A 21,460-nucleotide genomic window follows, 5' to 3' on the forward strand; every position below is an offset into this window, starting at 1 on the left:
GAAGCAGGAGTAGGCCAGAAGGAGGATCTTCCTGGGTGTATCACTTAAGATCATTGCTGGATCAAAACCCAGGAACTCTCTATCTAACAACACCACAGGCACTCAGCAATCCAAGAGGATCTGTCACTTCCTTCAAGGATGAACATTAAATGGTGACTTTGTCAATAATGACCACATACTGAAAATTAATAATAAAGGTAGGCCAAAGGGCCCTTCTCGCACATAATTGTCTTGTGAGAACTTTGCTCATCTATATGCTCCACTGAAGCGATTGACTTCTGTTTGCACTTTGTTAAGTTTAATAAGTTTCTAATATTTCAATGGAACCACCACAAATCCTGTCTCAGAGAAAATTGTGTTCAAACAAGGCTGTACACGAACTTCAGTCAATTATCCACCAGCCTGGAGATAATCCACAGAGCAGGCAGGAAATTGTTCAACCTTTGTTTTCAACCTTTAATCCAAAAGCTCAGTCACTGAGCTTCAGAAGATCACGCTGTGTGTGTACTCATTCAGAAACTGAGCTCCACATCACTGTCAACTCCTTCCTGAGATATAACAAACTAAATAGCCAGAAAACTAAAGTCCTCTCCCAGTCAGTTTCTACAGTAAAATTCTTCCTGTCAACTCAAGATAAGCCTCAAGATAAAGGGGAGGCGGTTTAGAACGGAGTTGAGGAGGAACTTCTTCACTCAAAGGGTGGTGAATCTCTGGAATTCTCTGCCCGTTGAAGTGGTGGAGGCTGCCTCGCTAAATATATTTAAGAAGCGGGTTGATGGGTTTTTGATAAGAGAGGGGATTAAGGGTTATGGGGAGAGGGCGGGAAAGTGGAACTGAGCCACAACAGATCAGCCATGATCTTATTGAATGGCGGGGCAGGCTCGAGGGGCTAGATGGCCTACTCCTGCTCCTATTTCTTATGTTCTTATGTTCTTATGTTCTTAAGATCAGTGACAAGATCCTGGAAAATGTGGACAATTTTCTATATCATGGGAGTTTCCTCTTGACAAAGACAGACAGAGATGATGGAATTCATCACCTTCTCCATTGTGCCTGCCCAATCTTTGGCTTAGTAAGTAGTTTCACAACATCAGGTTAAAGTCCAAGGGGTTTATTTGGAATCACGATCACCTTCACCTTCATCACCTGATGAAGGAGCAGTGCTCTGAAATTTGTGATTCCAAATAAACCTGTTGGACTGGTGTTGTAAGACTTCTTACTGTGCCCACCCCAGTCCAACGCCAGCATCTCCACATCATGGCAACCTTTCCTTTGTCACAGGCTGACTGAGGGAAAGAATATTTGAAGACCAGGATTAGGACACTGAGACTAAGGTCATGGTTTACTGGACAGCAGTGATTTCCGTGTTTCTATTTGCATCGGAGATATAGGTACTTCAAAACATTGAGAAATATTGCCAGTGCCTTTGGAGATGCTCCAAATCCAGTCCCAAGAAAGCGGTCCAACAGTAGCGTCCTTTCCCAGGTCAACATGCCCTTGGGTAGGACATGTTATTTGCGTGCCTGATACCAGATTCCTGAACTATTTCTATACTCGGAAGTGAGGCATTGCAGGAGACTTCCAGGAGGACAGGAAACTGGTATGCAATGTCTTCAAAGGAAAAAAGAGTCATAGAATCCGTACAGTTCACAAAGAGGTTGTATAGCCCATTTAGCCCACACCAACAACACTCCCACCCAGGCCCTATTCCCGTAACCCCACATATTTACCCTGAGGTCAAACATACTCACTGATTCATGGGAGACACTGTCATATGATGATTAAAATGGAAACGGCTCATTCAGGAAGGTCAGGATCGGGCAGAGGCAAAGTCAGTGGATCAGCGGGAGTGCACAAACAACCAAACAACCCATGGATCCAACCCATCACCTGCCCAGCCCCACATGTGACAATGTGCAGTTTGCACCTTGGACTTACCAGCCATTTCAGATCCCATCAAACCAGAGTGGGAACAAATCATCCTCCATCCCAAGGGACTGCATAAGAAGGAGAAATTTCTCATGGGCACAAAGCGCAATGGGCCATGAGGGAAGATTTGTCATTCACTGATGTCAGCTTCTTCCATAAATGTTGATGACCATGGATCTCCATCTGTCCTGTGCTGTCCTTACACATTCCACATCAGACAACTGCATCCAGTCCATTTTATCCATCATCCATTTTTTCCTCTAGTTCCTCCTCCTACATTTTAGGTGGATCTTTTTTTCCAATAATTGTCACCACGAATACACCTTTTAGTTTGTTTAAGCCAGCATTTATTGTCCACCCCTAGTTGCCCTTGAGAAAGTGGTGGTGAGCTGCCTTCTTGAATCGCTGCAGTCCATGTGCTGTGGGTTGACCCACGATTCCTTTAGGGAGGGAATTCCAGGATTTTGACCCAGCGACAGTGAAGGAAAGGCAATATATTTCCAATTCAGGATGGTGAGTGACTAGGAGGGGAACTTGCAGATGGTGCTGCTGCCCTTGTCCTTTTTAGATGGAAGTGGCCGTAGGTTTGAAAGGTGCTGTCTAAGGATATTTGATGAATTGCTGCAGAGCACGTTGTAGATAGTACACACTGCTGCTACTGAGCACCAGTGGTAGAGGGAGTGGATGTTTGTAGATATGATTGGCGGTTGGTGACTAGTGGGGTGCCCCAGGGGTCGGTGCTGGGGCCTCAGCTATTTACCATTTATATAGATGATCTGGAGGAGGGAACCGAGTGCAGGGTGTCGAAATTTGCTGATGACACCAAGATTGGGGGAAAGGCAAATTGTGCGGAGGGTGTGGAGAGTTTGCAGAAGGATCTAGATAGGCTGGGCGAATGGGCCAGGAAATGGCAAATGGAATTTAATGTTGGCAAGTGTGAGGTGGTCCACTTTGGTAGGAAGAATGGTAGGAAGGACTGTGCAGAGGGACCTCGGGGTCCTTGTGCATGAGTCGCAAAAACCCAGCCTGCAGGTGCAGCAGGTGGTCAGGAAGGCAAATGGGATGCTGGCCTTCATAGTGAGGGGGATTGAATATAAAAGTAGGGAGGTCTTGCTGCAGCTGTATAGGGCATTGGTGAGGCCGCAGCTGGAGTACTATGTGCAGTTTTGGGCGCCGCACCTGCGCAAGGATATTTTGGCCCTGGAGGGAGTACAGAGGAGGTTTACTAGGCTGATACCGGAGTTGAGGGGGTTGAGCTATGAGGAGAGGCTGAATAAACTAGGCTTGTACTCGCTAGAGTTTAGAAGAATGAGGGGAGATCTCATTGAGACGTATAAGATGATGAATGGGATGGATAGGATAGAGGTGGAGAGACTCTTCCTGCTCAAAAAAGACAGTAGGACTAGGGGGCACAGCCTCAAGATAAAAGGGGAGGCGGTTTAGAACAGAGTTGAGGAGGAACTTCTTCACTCAAAGGGTGGTGAATCTCTGGAATTCTCTGCCCGTTGAAGTGGTGGAGGCTGCCTCGCTAAATATTTTTAAGAAGTGGGTTGATGGGTTTTTGATAAGAGAGGGGATTAAGGGTTATGGGGAGAGGGCGGGAAAGTGGAACTGAGCCACAACAGATCAGCCATGATCTTATTGAATGGCGGGGCAGGCTCGAAGGGCTAGATGGCCTACTCCTGCTCCTATTTCTTATGTTCTTATGTTCTTATGATGCCAATCATGCGGGGCTGCTTTGTCCTGGATGGTGTCGAGCTTCTTGAGTGTTGTTGGAGCTGCACCCATCCAGGCAAGTGGGGAGTATTCCATCACATTCCTGACTTATACCTTGTAGATGGTGGACAGGCTTTGGGGAGTCAGGAGGTGAGTTACCGCAATATTCTTAGCCTCTGACCCCTCATGTAGCCACTTCAACACCAGTCTCAGACTGCCTGGGAGAGCCTGTGCTTAGTCCAAGATTTGCACCCTTTGGCTCGATTATCCAAATGGGTCACACATCCCTCTGTAACCTCACCCGTTAAAAGGGCTTGTTATCACAGTATCATTCAATAATTACTCACATATTCAAAATGCCCTTTCTTAATCATTTCTTTGGTCTGAATCCTATCTGGCTATTATTATCTCTGCTTGTATAGACTGGTCATTTCTTTCCAAAACGATTGTTAAAATAATTTTCGCCATTCGGCTTGTCCTGTGTTTTGTGCAGTCTGGGGCTTTTAGTTTCTTGGTGAGTTTGATGAACGCTGACTGCGTAATATCCTCAAGTTGGAATGCTGTAAATTGCAGAGGGTCTGTCAGTATTCCAGTGTTGGCATCATTCAGGGCCTTCAGCCCTCCTGCTGGCATTTCATTAAGCTCACCTTTCCTGGCTTCCATCTTTTTGATCACCAAGCTGAGTTCCGTGGAATGGTGCCAATTTCTCAGTGCTAACCCTCCTGTGAACTGCTATAAGGAATGTTGTGTTCTTCAACTCAGGAAATCTCTAACTGAAGAGATTAAATGGTTTTGTAAGTAACAAAATAAGTTATGCCAATATGTACCAATCTTTAACTTAGAACTTTTTTTATTCGTTTATGGAATGTGGATGTTGATGGCTAAGCCAGCATTTATTGCCTATCCGAATTGCCCTTGAGAAGGTGGTGGTGAGCTGCCATCTTGAATCGCTTCAGTCCCTGAGGTGCAGGTACATCCACAGTGCTGTTAGGGAGAGAGTTCCTGTATGTGGTGTTTTCTCACTGGAATATTCAAACTGGAGTAGAATCATTATGAAATAGCCCGATGTCATTACAAATTACGTAGGGAATAGTTAAGATAGAAGCAGGGAAGTTGTTTCCGCTCCTAGTTCGTATGTTCTTATGTTCTTATTCTTCAAAGAGCAAAGCAGGTTAAGGGATTTGATGGAGATGTTTAGGATGATGAAAGATTTTGATGGAGTGAAGGGGCAATTCTTTCTGCTGGCTGGAGATAACCAGAGGACACAGATTTAAGGTGATTGGCAAAAGAATTACATATTTTACATGAATTATTGTGATCTGAAATACAATGCCTGAAAATATAGTGGTTTTTAAAAGAAAATTGGATTTGAAAGGATTTTACAGGTGTAGGGAAAGAGCAGAGAATGGGATTGATTGGATAGAGAAGAATTAGCAGGCACAGCACAAAATCACTGAATTGTTATAACACATGGGAGGCCATTTATTCCCATCATGTCTGCACCAGGTCTCCAACTGAGCACCAGTTCCATTCTCCTGCCTTCTCCCCTTAACCGTGTACATTCTTCCTTTTCAAATACATCTAATTTCTTTTCGCAATACTTCAATTTAACCTGCCTCCAGTACACCCACAGTTAGCACATTCCAGATTCTAACCATTCCTTTCTTTAGCCTCTTTTATTAATTCCTTTAAATATGTGTCCTTTATTGCAGTGTTAACGTGAGCCTTAATTGTGACTAATAAACTTTAACATTTTTTTTGATCTCAAGCCTTTTCATGAGTGGTGACAGATTCTCCCCCTTTGCTCTGTCCAGATCCCCCTTGATTTTGAATATTTATTCATTGTTCCGTGGGAGCACTGAAGAGAGGCAGTGATTTGCGAGTGGAGAGCTTGTGGGTGAGTACAGTGATTTTTTTAAAGCTAACTTTTTACTAGTTTTTTTTCTTTAAATTTAATACCGGAAGTAGTTGCTAGGGCACTCGGGTTGAGTTTTTCTTTAACCTTACTATAAATTAGACCGGAGAGGATTCCCGATACTCTACATAGGTAGAGTATCCCAGCCCTCCCTGCCTCCTCTAACCTAAAAAAGAGAGAGAGGGGCTCTGACTGAGAGCAGGTAAGACTGCTTTTGTTTTTGAGTGTGCTGTAAGGGCTTTGACTCACAGGGCCAAAGAGTTAAGGGCGAGGCAACGTAAGCTATAAGTTTTTTTTTACTTTTTCCTCTGGGTTACTATAAGGGGCAAGTATGAGTGTGAGACCTGTATGTTGTTGCCAGTGCAACATGTGGGAGGTCTTGGAAGCTCCTGGTCTACCAGACATCCACACCTGTGCTCGGTGCGTGGAGCTGCAGGCCCTACGGAACCAGGTTAAGGAGCTCCAAATGCAGCTCGAGGACCTTCGGCTCATTCGGGAGAGTGAGGAGGTTATAGATAGGAGCTACCAGCAAGTAGTCACACCAGGGCAACGGGATGAGGGCACTTGGGTAACTATTAGGAAGGGGAAACCTCAGGTGATGGAGAGCACACCGGTGGATGTCCCCCTTCAAAATAAGTACTCCGGACTGAGTACTACTGGGGGGGACAGCTCATCTGAGGGAGGAAGCGGTGGCCAGGTCTCTGGAGCTGAGCCAGTACGTCAAAAAATTAAAAAAGTGAGCAGAAAGGTAGTATTAATAGGGGACTCCACAGTGAGGGGGGGCGGACAGGCGTTTTTGTGGACGTAGAAGGGAGTCGCGGATGGTGGTTTGTCTCCCTGGGGCTGGGATCCGGGATGTCTCTGGGCGGGTCCCAGATATCCTGAAAGGGGAGGGTGAGGAACCAGAGGTTGTAGTGCATATAGGTACTACTGACGTAGGCAAGAAGAGGGAGACACTCGTGAAAAGGGACTATAGGGAACTGGGTAGGCAGCTGAGGAAGAGAAAAGCGAAGGTAGTAATCTCAGGATTGCTGCCTGTGCCAAGGGAGAATGAGGGCAGGAATGGAATGAGGTGGAGGCTGAATGCGTGGCTGAGGGACTGGAGCAGAGGGCAGGGATTTCGGTTCCTAGATCATTGGGACCTCTTTAGGGGTAGGTGGGACCTGTACAGTAAAGACGGGTGGCACTTAAATCCCAGGGGGACCAATATCTTGGTGGGAAGACTGGCTAAGGCAACTGGGGGGACTTTAAACTAGAAAGGATGGGGGGAGGGAATTGTGATGGGGAGACTGGGACAGAGGAGGTTAGCTCCCAGGTAGGGGAGGACCACAGGCAGTATGAGAGGGAGGTTAGACAGGGGGTGGAGAAGGGAAATGCCCAGACTGAGGGGCTGAAGTGTATATATTTTAATGCAAGGAGTGTAGTGAATAAGGTAGATGAGCTTAGGGCGTGGATTGCTGCTTGGGAATGTGATGTGGTGGCCATTACAGAGACTTGGATGTCTCAGGGACAGGACTGGGTACTTCAGGTGCCAGGTTTCAGATGCTTCAGGAAGGACAGGGAGGGTGGCAGAAGAGGTGGTGGAGTGGCACTGTTGATCAGGGACAGTGTCATGGCTGCAGAGAAGGAGGATGCCGTGGAGGGACTGTCTACAGAGTCTCTGTGGGTGGAAGTTACGAACAGCAAAGGGTCGAAAACTTTGCTGGGTGTATTCTATAGGCCGCCCAATAGTGACGGGGAAGTTGAGGTGCAGATAGGGAAACAGATTCTGGAGAGATGTATTAATAACAGAGTTGTCGTGATGGGAGACTTCAATTTCCCAAACATCGACTGGAATATCCCTAGGGTAAGGGGTTTGGATGGGGAAGAGTTTGTTAGGTGTGTTCAGGAAGGTTTCCTGACACAGTATGTGGATAAGCCTACGAGGGGAGAGGCTGTACTTGACCTGGTACTGGCGAATGAACCAGGGCAGGTGATGGATCTCTCGGTAGGAGAGCATCTTGGAAATGGTGACCATAATTCTATCTCCTTCACAATTGCATTGGAACGAGATAGGATCAGGCAGGCTAGGAAGGTGTTTGTCTGGAGTAAGGGGAGATACGAAGAAGTCAGGAAGTTACTTGGACAAATAAACTGGAAGGAGGCATTCTTAGGGAAAAGTACCGAAGGAAGGTGGCGGATATTCAAGGAATGTTTGTCTGGAGCTCTGCATGAGAACGTTCCGATGAGACAAGGGGGTTTTGGTAGGTCGCGGGAACCGTGGTGCACGAAGGCTGTGTTGAACCTAGTCAGGAGGAAAAGGAAGGTGTACAAAAGGTTCAGGGAACTAGGAGATGTTAAGGATCTTGAGGAGTATAAGGACTGTAGAGAGGAACTTAAAAGGGAAATTAGGAGAGCCAGAAGGGGTCATGAGAAGACCTTGGCGGGTAAGATTAAGGAGAATCCCAAGGCCTTCTATAAATATGTGAAAAGTAAAAGGATGAGAAGAGAAGGGATAGGACCTATAAAAGATGAAGGGGGAAAGGTCTGTGTGGGACCAGAAGAAATGGCAGAGGTGCTTAATGAGTACTTTGCCTCAGTATTCACGGTGGAAGCTGATCTGGGAGATTTTGCTACAGATTTGCATCAGATGGAAAAGATTGAGTTTGTGGATATTAAGGAGGAGGATGTGTTAGAACTTTTGAATTCTATCAAGATAGATAAGTCGCCGGGACCAGATGGGATGTACCCCAGGATACTGTGGGAGGCGAGGGAAGTGATTGCAGAGCCTCTGGCGATGATCTTTGCGTCGTCAATGGAGACGGGAGAGGTTCCGGAGGATTGGAGGATTGTGGATGTGGTTCCTATTTTCAAGAAAGGGAACAGAGATAGCCCGGGAAATTACCGACCGGTGAGTCTAACCTCAGTGGTTGGTGAGCTGATGGAGAGGCTTCTGAGGGACAAGATTTACGAGCATTTGGAGAGTTTGACATGATCAGGAATAGTCAGCATGGATTTGTCAAGGGCAGGTCGTGCCTTACGAGCCTAGTTGAGTTCTTCGAAAATGTGACTGAACACATTGACAAAGGAAGAGCAGTGGACGTGGTGTACATGGACTTCAGCAAGGCGTTTGATAAGGTCCCCCATGCAAGACTTCTTGAGAAGGTGAGAGGGCATGGGATCCAAGGGCCTTTGGCCTTGTGGATCCAGAACTGGCTTGCCTGCAGAAGGCAGAGAGTGGTTGTGGATGGGTCTTTTTCGGCATGGAGGTCGGTCACCAGTGGAGTGCCCCAGGGATCTGTTCTAGGACCCTTGCTGTTTGTCATTTTCATAAATGACCTGGATGAGGAAGTGGAGGGATGGGTAAGTAAGTTCGCTGATGACACGAAGGTCGGTGGTGTTGTGGATAGTCTGGAGGGATATCAGAAGTTGCAGCAGGACATAGATAGGATGCAAGACTGGGCGGTGAAGTGGCAGATGGACTTCAACGCAGATAAACGTGTAGTCGTCCATTTTGGCAGGACCAATGGGATGAACGAGTACACTATCAAGGGCAGAAGTCTGAGTAGTGTTGAAGAGCAGAAGGATCTTGGGGTCCGAGTCCACAGGACTCTTAAATCGACCTCGCAAGTGGAGGATGTGGTCAAGAAGGCGTATGGTGTACTGGCCTTCATTAATCGAGGGATTGAGTTTAGGAGTCGGGAGGTAATGCTGCAACTTTATAAGACCCTTGTCAGGCCTCATTTGGAGTGCTGTGCGCAGTTCTGGTCGCCTCACTATAGGAAGGATGTGGAAGCTATTGAAAGGGTACAGAGGAGATTTACAAGGATGTTGCCTGGATTGAGAGGCATGCCTTATGAAGTTAGGTTGAGGGAGCTGGGACTCTTTTCCCTGGAGAGACGTAGGTTGAGAGGCGACCTGATAGAAGTTTATAAAATGTTGAGAGGAATAGATAGGGTGGATTCTCAGAGGCTATTTCCCCGGGTTGAAATGGTCACTATGAGAGGACACAGGTTTAGAACATAGAACATAGAACATAGAACATTACAGTGCAGAACAGGCCCTTCGGCCCATGATGTTGCGCCGACCAGTTAAAAAAAATGACCCACTAACCTAAACCAATCCCTTTTCGTCCATAAGGTTTAAGGTGTGGGGAGGAAAGTACAGAAGTGATGTTAAGGGTAAGTTTTTCACTCAGAGGGTGGTGAGTGAGTGGAATCAGCTGCCGTCAGTGGTGGTGGAGGCGAACTCGCTGGGGTCTTTTAAAAGACTTCTGGATGAGTATATGGGATTTAGTGGGATTGGGGGTTATAGATAGGTCTATGGATTGGTAGGTATTGATGTGATCAGCGCAACTTGTGGGCCGAAGGGCCTGTTTGTGCTGTAGTGTTCTATGTTCTATTTCTATCAAATCACCTTTCAGCTTTCTCTGCTCTCAGGAAATCAGTCTCAACTTCTCCAATCTATTCACATAGTTGAAGTTTCTCATCACTGAAACCATGCTGATGAATATTTTCTGCACTCTCTCCAATGCTTTCATATTCTTCCTAACATGCAGTGTTCAGAATATTTTATTTGATTTATTATTGTCTCATGTATTTAGTATACAGTGAAAAGTATTGCTTCTTGCATGCTATACAGGCAAAGCATACCATTCATAGGGAAGGAAAGGAGAGAGTGCAGAATGTAGTGTTGCAGTCATAGCCAGGGTGTACAGAAAGATCACCTTAATGCAAGGTAAGACCCTTCAAAAGTCTTAAAAGTTTATTTATTCGTCACAAGTAATGCATATATTAACACTGCAACGAAGTTACTGTGAAATTCCCCTAGTCATTACCATTCAGGGCCTGTTTGGGTCAATGCACCTAACCTGCACGTACTTCAGAATGTGGGAGGAAACCGGAGCACCCAGAGAAAACCCAAGCAGACACAGGGAGAACGTGCAGACTCCACACAAACAGTAACCCAAGCCAGGAATCGAACCCAGGACCCTGGCGCTGTGAAGCGGCAGTGCTAACCATTATGCTACCATGCTGCCCCTGATGGCAGCGGGAAGAAGCTGTTCTTGAGTCGGTTGGTACGTGATCTCAGACTTTTGTATCATTTTCCCGAAGGAAGAAGGTGGGAGAGAAAATATTTGGAGTGCGTGGGGTCCTTAATTATGCTGGCTACTCTGCTGAGGCAGTGGGAAGTGTAGACAGAGTTAATGGATGGGAGGCTGGTTTGCATTATGGATTGGACTACATTCACGACCTTTTGAAGTTCATTACAGTCTTGGGCAGAGCAGGAGCCCAGACCAAGTTGTGATACAACCAGAAAGAATGCTTTGTGTGGTGCATCTTTACACGTTGGTGAGAGTCGTAGCTGACATGCCAAATTTCCTTAGTCTCCTGAGAAAGTGGAGTGTTGGTGGGGCTTCCTTAACTGTAGTGTCAGCATGGGGGGGGGAACCAGGACAGGTTGTTGGTGATCTGGACACCTAAAAACTTGAAGCTTTTGACCATTTTACTTCATCCCTGTTGTGTTTACAGGGGCATGTTCTCCACTACGCTTCCTGAAGTCAATGACAATCTCCTTCATTTTGTTGATATTGAGGGAGGGATTATTGGCATCGCACCAGTTCACCAGATTCTCTATCTCGTTCCTGTACTCTGTTTCATCGTTATTTGAGATCTGACCCACTCTGCAGTGGCGTCATCAGCAAACCTGAAAACTGAGTTGGAGGGAAATTTGGCCACACAGTCAGAGTTGTATAAGGAGTATAGGAGGGAACTATACGCAATATTCCATTTGAGGTCTAACTTACACAAGTTCAGCATAACTTCCTTGTCTTGTTCTCTATTCCCTTATTAATAAAGCTCAGATACAGTTTTGTTAGGTATTGTTATTAATGCAGCTTTATTAACCATGCTCTCTCAACCTGATTTATGTCTCCTATATTCCCTTTAGAATCATAGAATCCTACAGTGCAAAAGGAAGCCCCATTCAGCCCATCATGTCTGCGCTGACCACAATCACATATACTATCCCCATAACTCTATACATTTACTCTAGCTAGTTCCCCTAACACTAAGGTGCAATTAGTGTTAAGTGGATACTAAGCATGGTCAATCCACCTAACCAGCACATCTTCAGACTGTGGGAGGAAACCAGAGCACCCTCATTGTTCCTGTGGAGCTGAGTCGAGAGGCAGCGATTTTTGGGCGTGCGAGGAGGCAAAAATAAGGTATAATTTTCTGTTTATTCCGTTTAACTTTTTATTTTTAGTGTTAAGTCGCGAGTTTCGGCGGTTTTTTTTTAAATTAGTTAGAAACCGGAAGTCGTCACTAGGACGCTTACCGGTAGTTGTAGTTTTTTTTTCTCGTGCCCCTAACACTATAAATTAGTGCAGAGAGGATTCCCGATTCTCTACACTGGTAGAGAATCCCACCCTTCCACCTCCTCTAACCTAATTATAAGTGTGAGGGAAGTTTTTTTTTTTTATATTCTTACTTTTCTGCTGGTAATTGATTCAGGGATGGCAGTTCAGGCTGTAAGCTGCATCTCCTGTGGGATGTATGTAGTGAGGGACTCCCACAGTGTTTCAGGTGATTTTACTTGTGGGAAGTGTGTTAGATTGCAGTTTCTGGAGGAGCGTGTAAAGGAGCTGGAAGGGGAATTAGAGGAGCTCCGTATAATTCGGGAAGTGGAGCAGGACATAGAAAGGAGTTATAAGGAGATAGTCACTCCTAGGAATAAGTCTTGGGTCACTGCCAGGAAGAGGGGCAAAAAGCAGTTGGGGGGACAATCCCCTGGGGCTGTTCCCCTCCAAAATAGGTTCTCGGTCCTGGAGGCTACAGTTGAGGAGAAATCAACTGGGGATAGCCAAAGGGAGCAGGTCTCTGGGGGTGAGCCTATTGGCAAGCCTCAGGTGGTTAGGGGTAAGAGATTGGGCCTCGTGATTGGGGACTCCACGGTTATGGGGACGGATAGGAGAGTTGGAGGTAAGGGTAGGGACTCTGGGCTGGTGTGTTGCCTACCAGGGGCTGGGGTCCAGGATGTATCGGACAGAGTATTCAGGACTCTTAGGGGAGAGGGAGATCAACCCCAAGTTATAGTTCATGTGGGGACACATGACATAGGGAGATTAAGGGAAGGGGAGATTAAGCAAAGATTTATGGAGTTGGGATGGAAACTCAAGGCGAAGTCAGAAAGAGTAGTTATATCTGGACTCTTGCCTGTGCCACGGGATAGATTAGAGAGGAATAGGGAGAGGGAAAGTTTGAACTCGTGGCTGAGGGGATGGTGCAGGAGGGAGGGGTTCAGGTACTTGAGCAATTGGGGCTCATTCTGGGGAAGGTGGGACCTCTATAAGAGGGATGGTCTACACCTGAACCAGAGGGGAATCAATATCCTGGGGGGTAAATTTGCAAAAGCGATGCAGGAAGGTTTAAACTGATTCGGAGGGGGGGAGGGATAGTGAGGAAAGGGGGTGAAAGTGAGGGGGGCATAGTTGGGGAATGCAAGGCACGGCATAGTGGGGGTGGGGCGGAGCAGGGTTTGAAATGCGTGTACTTTAATGCGAGGAGTATTCGCAATAAAGTGGATGAACTTGCAGCGTGGATCAGTACCTGGGACTTTGATGTTGTGGCCATTTCTGAGACTTGGATAGAGCAGGGTCAGGAATGGATGTTGCAGGTTCCGGGGTACAAATGCTTTAGTCGGAGTAGAGAAGAAGGTAGAAGGGGGGGTGGGGTAGCATTGCTAGTCAAGGACTGTATCACAGTGTCGGAGAGAAAGTTTGATGAGGACTTGTCAGTTGAGGTAGTATGGGCGGAGATTAGAAATAGGAGAGGAGAGGTCACCCTGTTGGGAGTCTTTTATAGACCTCCTAAAAGTTCTAGAGAGGTTGAGGAAAGGATTGCGGAGACAATCCTGGTTAGGAGTGAAAGTAATAGGGTAATTGTTATGGGGGACTTTAACTTTACGAATATTGATTGGAGTTGCTATAGTTCTAGCTCGCTAGAGGGGTCAGTGTTTGTACAAAGCGTGCAGGAAGGTTTTTTGTCTCAGTATGTAGACAGGCCAACTAGAGGTGAGGCTATATTGGATTTGGTGCTGGGAAATGAGCCAGACCAGGTGCTAGACTTGGAAGTTGGTGTGCATTTTGGTGATAGTGACCACAATTCGGTTACGTTCACCTTAGTGATGGGAAGAGATAGGCGTGAACCTCGGGTCAGCAATTTTAGCTGGGGTAAGGGCGATTATGAGGCTATCAGGAGTGAATTAGGAAGCATGGATTGGATTAGGGGATTGCAGGGACTGGGAACATCTGAAATGTGGAATTTTTTCAAGGAGCAGCTACTGCGAGTCCTTGATAGGTATGTCCCTGTCAGGCATGGTGGATTTGGTAGATCTAGGGAACCGTGGTGCACTAAAAGAGTTGAGTCGATGGTTAAAAAGAAAAAGGAGGCTTATGTTCGGATGAGATTGGAGGGCTCAGATAGTGCACTAGAAAGCTTTAGATTGGCTAGGAGGGAGTTGAAGAGTGAGTTGAGAAGGGCTAAAAGAGGACATGAGAAGACTTTGGCTGATAGGATTAAGGAGAATCCTAAGGCGTTCTATAAGTATGTCAAGAACAGAAGGTTGGTCAGGGCAAGATTAGGGCCAGTTACAGACAGCAGGGGGAAGTTGTGTGTGGAACCGGAGGAGATTGGAGAAGTATTGAACCAATATTTCTCTTCGGTGTTCACGCAGGGGGACATGAATATAGCTGAGGAGGACATTGGGTCGCAGGGGTGTAAAATAGAAAGTATTACGGTTGATAAAGAGGATGTGCTGGAAATTCTTGAGGGGCTGAAAATAGATAAGTCCCCTGGTCCGGATGGGATCTACCCTAGGATTCTCTGGGAGGCTAGAGAGGTGATTGCAGAGCCTCTGGCTCAGATCTTCAGGTCGTCATTGGTCTCTGGTGTAGTCCCGGAGGATTGGAGGATAGCGAATGTTGTCCCATTGTTTAAGAAGGGGAACAGAGACTTTGCCGGGAATTATAGACCGGTGAGTCTTACTTCTGTTGTGGGCAAGGTTTTAGAAAAAATTATTAGGGATAGGATTTATAGTTATTTGGAGTGTAATGAATTGATTAGAAATAGTCAGCATGGTTTTGTAGCAGGTAGGTCGTGCCTTACTAACCTTATTGAGTTTTTTGAGAAGGTGACCAAAGAGGTGGATGGGGGTAAGGCAGTTGACGTGGTATACATGGATTTTAGTAAGGCGTTCGATAAGGTTCACCATGGTAGGCTTCTGCAGAAAATGCAGATGTATGGGATTGTGGGTAATCTAGGAAGTTGGATCAGGAATTGGCTATCAGATAGGAGACAGAGGGTGGTGGTGGATGGTAAATATTCATCATGGAGTGCAGTTACGAGTGGTGTGCCTCAGGGATCTGTTTTGGGGCCACTGTTGTTTGTAATTTTTATTAATGATCTGGATGAGGGTATAGTTGGGTGGATTAGTAAATTTGCTGATGACACCAAAGTTGGAGGTGTGGTAGATTGTGAGGAAGGGTGTCATAGTCTGCAGGGAGACTTAGATAGGTTGCAGAGCTGGGCCGAGAGGTGGCGGATGGAATTTAATGCGGAGAAGTGTGAGGTAATTCACTTTGGTAGGAGCAACAGATGTGTCGAGTATAGGGCTAACGGGAGGACTTTGAATAGTGTGGATGAACAGAGGGATCTAGGTGTGTGTGTACATAGATCCCTGAAAGTTGGGAATCAAGTAGATAAGGTTGTCAAGAAGGCGTACGGTGTCTTGGCGTTTATTGGTAGGGGGATTGAATTTAGGAGTCGCAGTGTAATGTTGCAACTGTACACTACTCTAGTGCGGCCGCACTTGGAGTACTGTGTGCAGTTCTGGTCCCCGCATTACAAGAAGGATGTGGAGGCGTTGGAGAAGGTGCAGAGGAGGTTTACTAGGATGTTGCCTGGTATGGTGGGGAGGTCCTATGAGGAGAGACTGAGGGATCTAGGGTTGTTTTCGTTGGGAAGAAGGCGGCTAAGAGGGGATCTTATTGAAACATATAAGATGATTAGGGGTTTAGATAGGGTGGATAGTGATAGCCTTTTTCCTCGGATGGAGAAAGCTAGCACGAGGGGGCATGACTTTAAATTAAGGGGGGGTAGCTACAGGACGGATGTCAGGGGTAGGTTCTTTACCCAGCGGGTGGTGAGGGATTGGAATGCCCTGCCTGCTGCAGTTGTAGATGCGTCTAGTTTGGGGGCGTTTAAGAGATCTCTGGATAGGTTTATGGACGAAAAGGGATTGGTATAGGCTAGTGGGTCATTGTTTTTGTAACTGGTCGGCGCAACATCGTGGGCCGAAGGGCCTGTTCTGCGCTGTAATGTTCTATGTTCTATGTTCTATGTTCACCCGGGGGAATCTCACACAGACAGAGGGAGAAAGTGTAAACTCCACACAGTGACCCCAGCCGGGAATCGAACGCAGGTCCCTAGCGCTGTGAGGCAGCAGTGCTAACCACTATACCACCATGCTATCCTGTAGTGTTCCACCCTTCATTTCATATTGTCTCTCCATGTTCTTTTGACCAATCACTTCACATTTCTCTGCATTGAACTTCACCAGCCACTTGCCTGCCCATTGCCCCAATTTGTCAATGTCCTTTTGATGGTCTGCACTATCCTCCTCACAGTTCACAATGCTTCCCAGTTTTGTGTAATCTGCAAATTTTTAAGTTGTGCCCTGTACACCAAGGTCTAGGTTATTGATATATGATAGGAATTTATGATGAATTGAGTAGCTCCCTCTGTGCTGTCACTGGCATCAGGCAATATTCATGAGTTTCTTCCATCTAACTGAATCATTTCTGATGTTTTTATTCTTCCTTCCTGCCCAGGATTATGAAATACAAGTTACTCTACCCACACGTGACCGGTAATCCGCCTTAATGAGAAAGGGTGTGCCTATTGTTTACAGTGCAATAGGCTTTTGCAAAGTAGCTTCACTGAAGGTTCAGGGAACTTGCCCAATTAATTGGCATTGATTCACTTCCTGGCAGTTTCAGAATGACTGCTTTCTCCACCCATGGGGCAGAAGCAGAAACGCTTCCTGCTGACTCCTGATGTGAGAGCCAAATTATTGTCTGGATTAGTCGGACTCTCCAGGAAGTAAAGCTGAATTTTCTGGACGCTGCCGCAGAGCGATCCAGGAGAAACGTAAGTTCAATGAATATAATACTTTATTAATTCTAATGACAGTGGTTAGCACTGCTGCCTCACAGCACCAGGGACCTGGGGTCGACTCCCAGCTTGAGTCACTGTCCGTGTGGGTCTCCTCCCACACTCCAAAGATGTGCGGGTTAGGTTGATTGGCCCTGCTACAATGCCCCTTGGTGTCGGGGGGATTAGCAGGGTAAATACGTGGGGTTACAGGGATAGGGCCTGGGTTGTCAGTCCAGGTTAGATGGGCCAAATGGCCTCCTTCTGCACGGTAGGGATTCTATGATTCTAATGATAAAATGAAAGGTGGGGTGCAGCCCAGCAGATTGAAACAGGGGGCAATATGATGAAAATTTGGGAATGGACTACAGCAAACTAGAGTTGGTAACTCAGACACGATGGGCTGAAGGGCTTCCTTGTGCTGTGAAACAACAGCTAAAACACACAGGAGAGACACAGGAAAAGCTTCAAGAAAGAATGTGTCATGGTCGTTAGGAGTACAAAAGAAGACAAAAAATAAATTGGGTACTTTAATGACACCAAAGTTGTATTGTACAGACTTTCAGACCAATAATAAGAACATAAGAAATAGGAGCAGGAGTAGGCCATCTAGCCCTTCGAGCCTGCCCCGCCATTCAATAAGATCATGGCTGATCTGAAGTGGATCAGTTCCACATTCCCGCTTTCTCCCCATAACCCTTAATTCCCTTGCCTATCAGAAACCTATCTACCTCAATAGAGGAGATAAGGGGCAGTTATATAACACTCCAATTTCTAAGCCAATTTCTTTTCCCTTATGAAAGACATCTGGCTGGGTCTAGATCGGATAGCAGAGCTTTTTCGAGCCTTACACCAAGAAAACTTTAAATTTAGAAACTAGAGTCCCAATATCTTAAATATAATCAAAATACTGCTGGAAATCTGAAATAAAAACAGAAAATGCTTGAATAAACCCAGCAGGTCTGGAAGCAATGGCCATCTAGATCCAGAATATTAATTCTGTTTCCCCCTCCACCGATCCTGTTCCAGTATCCTTCTTCTAATCATCGAGTCATAGAATCCCTACATTGTAAAAGGAGGCCACTCAGCCCATCGAGTCTGCACTAACCACAATCCCACCCAGGCCCTATTCCCGTAACCTCACATATTTATTCTGCTAATCCCCCAGAGGAAACCTACACAGCCACAAAATGTGCAAACTCCACACAGACATTCTCCTTTTTTACTTGTGGTTTTCCTCCGGGTGGTCCTCTTATAGTCTAAAGATGTGCGGGTTAGGTTGATTGGCCATGATAAATTGACCCTAGTGTCAGGGATATTGGCAGGGTAAATATGTGGGGTTATGGGAATAGGGCCTGGGTGGGATTGTGGTCAGTGCAGGCTTGATGGGCTGAATGGCCTCCTTCTGCACTGTAGGGACTCTATGACAGTCACCCAAGGCTGGGTCCCTGGCACTGTGAGGCAGCAGTGTTAATCATTGTATCACCGTGCCGTCCATGGGAAACATGAAGGAGTTAGTTGTGTAATGTTCTCGCTAACAGCACTGCAGGAGCGTCAGCTCCACTCAAGTGGAGAACCCAACATTTCCAGAAGTGCTAGAGGTGGCAATAGATGCTGCCCCTTGCAAATGAAGGATCATAGGGAATATTTATCGCAGAAGGCCAGGGAGCCCCTGAAGCTGTTCTACTGATCAGTAAAAGTGTGGCTGATTTGGAATCTCACTCCATTATGGAAGTTGACAGGGTGGTGAAGAAGGCAATCAGCACGCTTGGTTTCATTGGTCAGAACATTGAATACAGGAGTTGGGATGTCTTGTTGAAGTTGTCCAAGACATTGGTAAGGCCACACTTGGAATACTGTGTGCAGTTCTGGTCACCCTAATGTAGAAAAGTTATCATTAAACTAGAAAGAGTGCAGGAAAGATTTACTAGGGTGTACTGGGATTTATTACTTACGTGGCGAAAAACTGCAGCGGGCGACGGTGCAGAGGGACCTCGGGGTCCTTGTGCATGAGTCGCAAAAACCCAGCCTGCAGGTGCAGCAGGTGGTCAGGAAGGCGAATGGGATGCTGGCCTTCATAGCGAGGGGGATTGAATATAAAAGTAGGGAGGTCTTGCTGCAGCTGTATAGGGCATTGGTGAGGCCGCAGCTGGAGTACTGTGTGCAGTTTTGGGCGCCGTACTTACGCAAGGATATTTTGGCGTTGGAGGGAGTGCAGAGGAGGTTTACTAGGCTGATGCCGGAGTTGAGGGAGTTGAGCTATGAGGAGAGGCTGAATAAACTAGGCTTGTACTCGTTAGAGTTTAGAAGAATGAGGGGAGATCTCATTGAGACGTATAAGATGATGAATGGGATGGATAGGATAGAGGTGGAGAGACTCTTCCCGCTCAGAAAGGACAGTAGGACTAGGGGGCACAGCCTCAAGATAAAAGGGGGGCGGTTTAGAACGGAGTTGAGGAGGAACTTCTTCACTCAAAGGGTGGTGAATCTCTGGAATTCTCTGCCCGTTGAGGTGGTGGAGGCTGCCTCGCTAAATATTTTTAAAATGCGGGTTGATGGGTTTTTGATAAGAGAGGGGATTAAGGGTTATGGGGAGAGGGCGGGAATGTGGAACTGAGCCACGACAGATCAGCCATGATCTTATTGAATGGCGGGGCAGGCTCGAAGGGCTAGGTGGCCTACTCCTGCTCCTATTTCTTATGTTCTTATGTTGATGGATTGAGTTATAAGGAGAGGCTGGATAGACTGGGACTTCTTTCTCTGGAGCGTAGGAGGCTGAGGGGTGATCTTATAGAGGTCTATAAAATAATAAGGGGCATGGATCAGCTAGATAATGATATCTTTTCCCAAAGGTAGTGGAGTCTAAAACGAAAGGGGAGAGATACAAAAATGTCCAGAGGGGCAATATTTTCACACAGAGGGTGGTGACTGTCTGGAATAAGCTACCAGAGGTAGTAGTAGGAGGCAGTACAATTTTGTCCTCTGGAAAGCATTTAGACAGTTACATGGGTAAGATGGGTGTAGAGAGATATGGGCCAAATGCGGGGCAATTGGGATTAGTTTAGGAGTTTAAAAAAAGGCAGCATGGACAAGTTGGGCAGAAGGGCCTGTTTCCATGCTGTAAACCTCTATAACTCTTATTATAGAATCACGTTTCCAGCTCATCTGAAACCCTGTTCCAGTTAATGATGCTTTTTTCCCCGAAGTTTTAATTTCCACGAAGACTGAGCAACAGATGGGGGTTAGAGACAAAGTGATTGCATCATTTAAGAAATACTTGAATGTTGCAATGGAACTGTGGAGTTTTTTTTTGATGAATTGACGAAATATCGGCCATTCAAGTTCCTTGCCTGACTTATCCTCATGGAAAGCTGCCCCCTCTCCCTCTAACTCTCCGCCCACGACCAAACAAACATCGCTGTATCCCTGCCTCGCCAACACGGTCGCTGGCACTTTAAACCAAGAGTGAGTCACAGACAGCGGGTATATTGCTGACTCATCATCACTCAGTTTCTTTTGGGAGGCGGGAACTGAACCATTCATTCATTTCACTGCTGCACCGTGTCCATGTGATTGACGCTCGGTGAGTAACTTCTGGTCTTTCAGCCTCCATCGTGTTGTGTCCAGGAGGGTCTGGCATCATTAGAGATTCTCTCCGTGTGTCTCTGAGAGAGGCTGCTGCTGCTGATCTTTTGTGACTGCTCTCTTTCTGTATGTGTTGTGTGTGCTGGGAGAGGAGAGGGGGGGGGGGGGGGTGTTTACAGACCTGTCCCCATGGTTACAATACCAGTTATTCATACCCCCCCCCGGGTGAGAAGCTGTTTATTTAACTACCGTAATGAAACGAAGCATCGTTACCTTTAGAAAACGATCACAAAGGGTGTCAGAAATGTAATCATTAAACCGGGCGGTCAAAAATGAGGACATCATAACCCTAAATTCCTTTCCGACTGTTGTTTAAGCTGAACAGCAGGAGGAAAGGATATTCAGGTCCCAGCTAAAGACCTGGATGGGCCTGGTGTCTTTATGCATATTCCAGCTTCCTGTTTACAGGATCCCTGCTGCATTGGAGAAATAAATAAATCGGATCAGTGTTTAATTTGTATTTTAAAATAGAAGTACACGCTAGGGGACTCCCCTTTCAGAATAAATACGAAGCAAAGAAGATTTAACCTTAATCTCAAACGGATGGCAGTGTGTGTGGGGGGGGTAGCTCTGAGTATAAAACAGGAGTTTTAACCTGGTGCTGTGAGACCTCCTACTGTATAAAACAGAGCTACACGGGAGGCTGAGGCTTAGAATGGGGCTGAAGCCCCTGACTGGGGAGACACTATCTCCAACTCGATTAAAGGGCCACTGTGTATCTGTGTGTGTATCCCTTCACAGGCAGCCCCACTCCTGTCAATCAGGAGGAAGGGGGTGTGGCCTGGTGTTGACTGGCGTCTCTATTATCCAATTGGAGCTGGGGGGTGGCTGTAGCAGCCAATCGGAAGGCGGGTTTGAGCAAATCCTGTTGCACAGGGTGGCAGCAGACTGCAGGGAGCAGTCGTGACCATGTCTGGAATGCAGCCACTTTCTCAATAAATACCAGGCGAGGTAAAAGTTTCTTCATTGTCTTTCTGACATGTTTTCTGTAAATTGAAAGCAATGTCCCATTTGCAGTCAAAATGCAGTGTAGCAAAAACTTAGATGAATCCCAGTCAGTGCA

The 21,460-nt window shown here is 46.4% G+C and overlaps 1 protein-coding gene across 6 annotated transcripts in view; it reads left to right on the forward strand.

Moving 5' to 3' along the window:
- The first annotated feature begins 4,562 nt into the window (after positions 1-4,562).
- The window catches only part of slc52a3-2a (solute carrier family 52 member 3-2a), a 41,408-nt gene continuing 24,510 nt past the window's right edge, over positions 4,563-21,460 (forward strand). For 2 of the 6 annotated variants that reach the window (XM_080213831.1, XM_080213815.1), the window contains exons 1-2: positions 4,563-4,920; positions 5,460-5,542. The gene's annotated coding sequence lies outside the window, so the exon portion shown is untranslated. Of the gene's footprint in view, positions 4,921-5,264; positions 5,365-5,459; positions 5,543-16,657; positions 16,750-20,089; positions 20,336-21,280; positions 21,349-21,460 lie in introns of those variants that run through there. The other 4 variants (XM_080213823.1, XM_080213850.1, XM_080213841.1 and 1 more) reach the window with 4 other exon arrangements.

The sequence above is a fragment of the Carcharhinus amblyrhynchos genome, chromosome 2 (assembly GCF_965287045.1).
Source record: "Carcharhinus amblyrhynchos chromosome 2, sCarAmb.v2.hapA, whole genome shotgun sequence".
Lineage (NCBI taxonomy): Eukaryota > Metazoa > Chordata > Chondrichthyes > Carcharhiniformes > Carcharhinidae > Carcharhinus > Carcharhinus amblyrhynchos.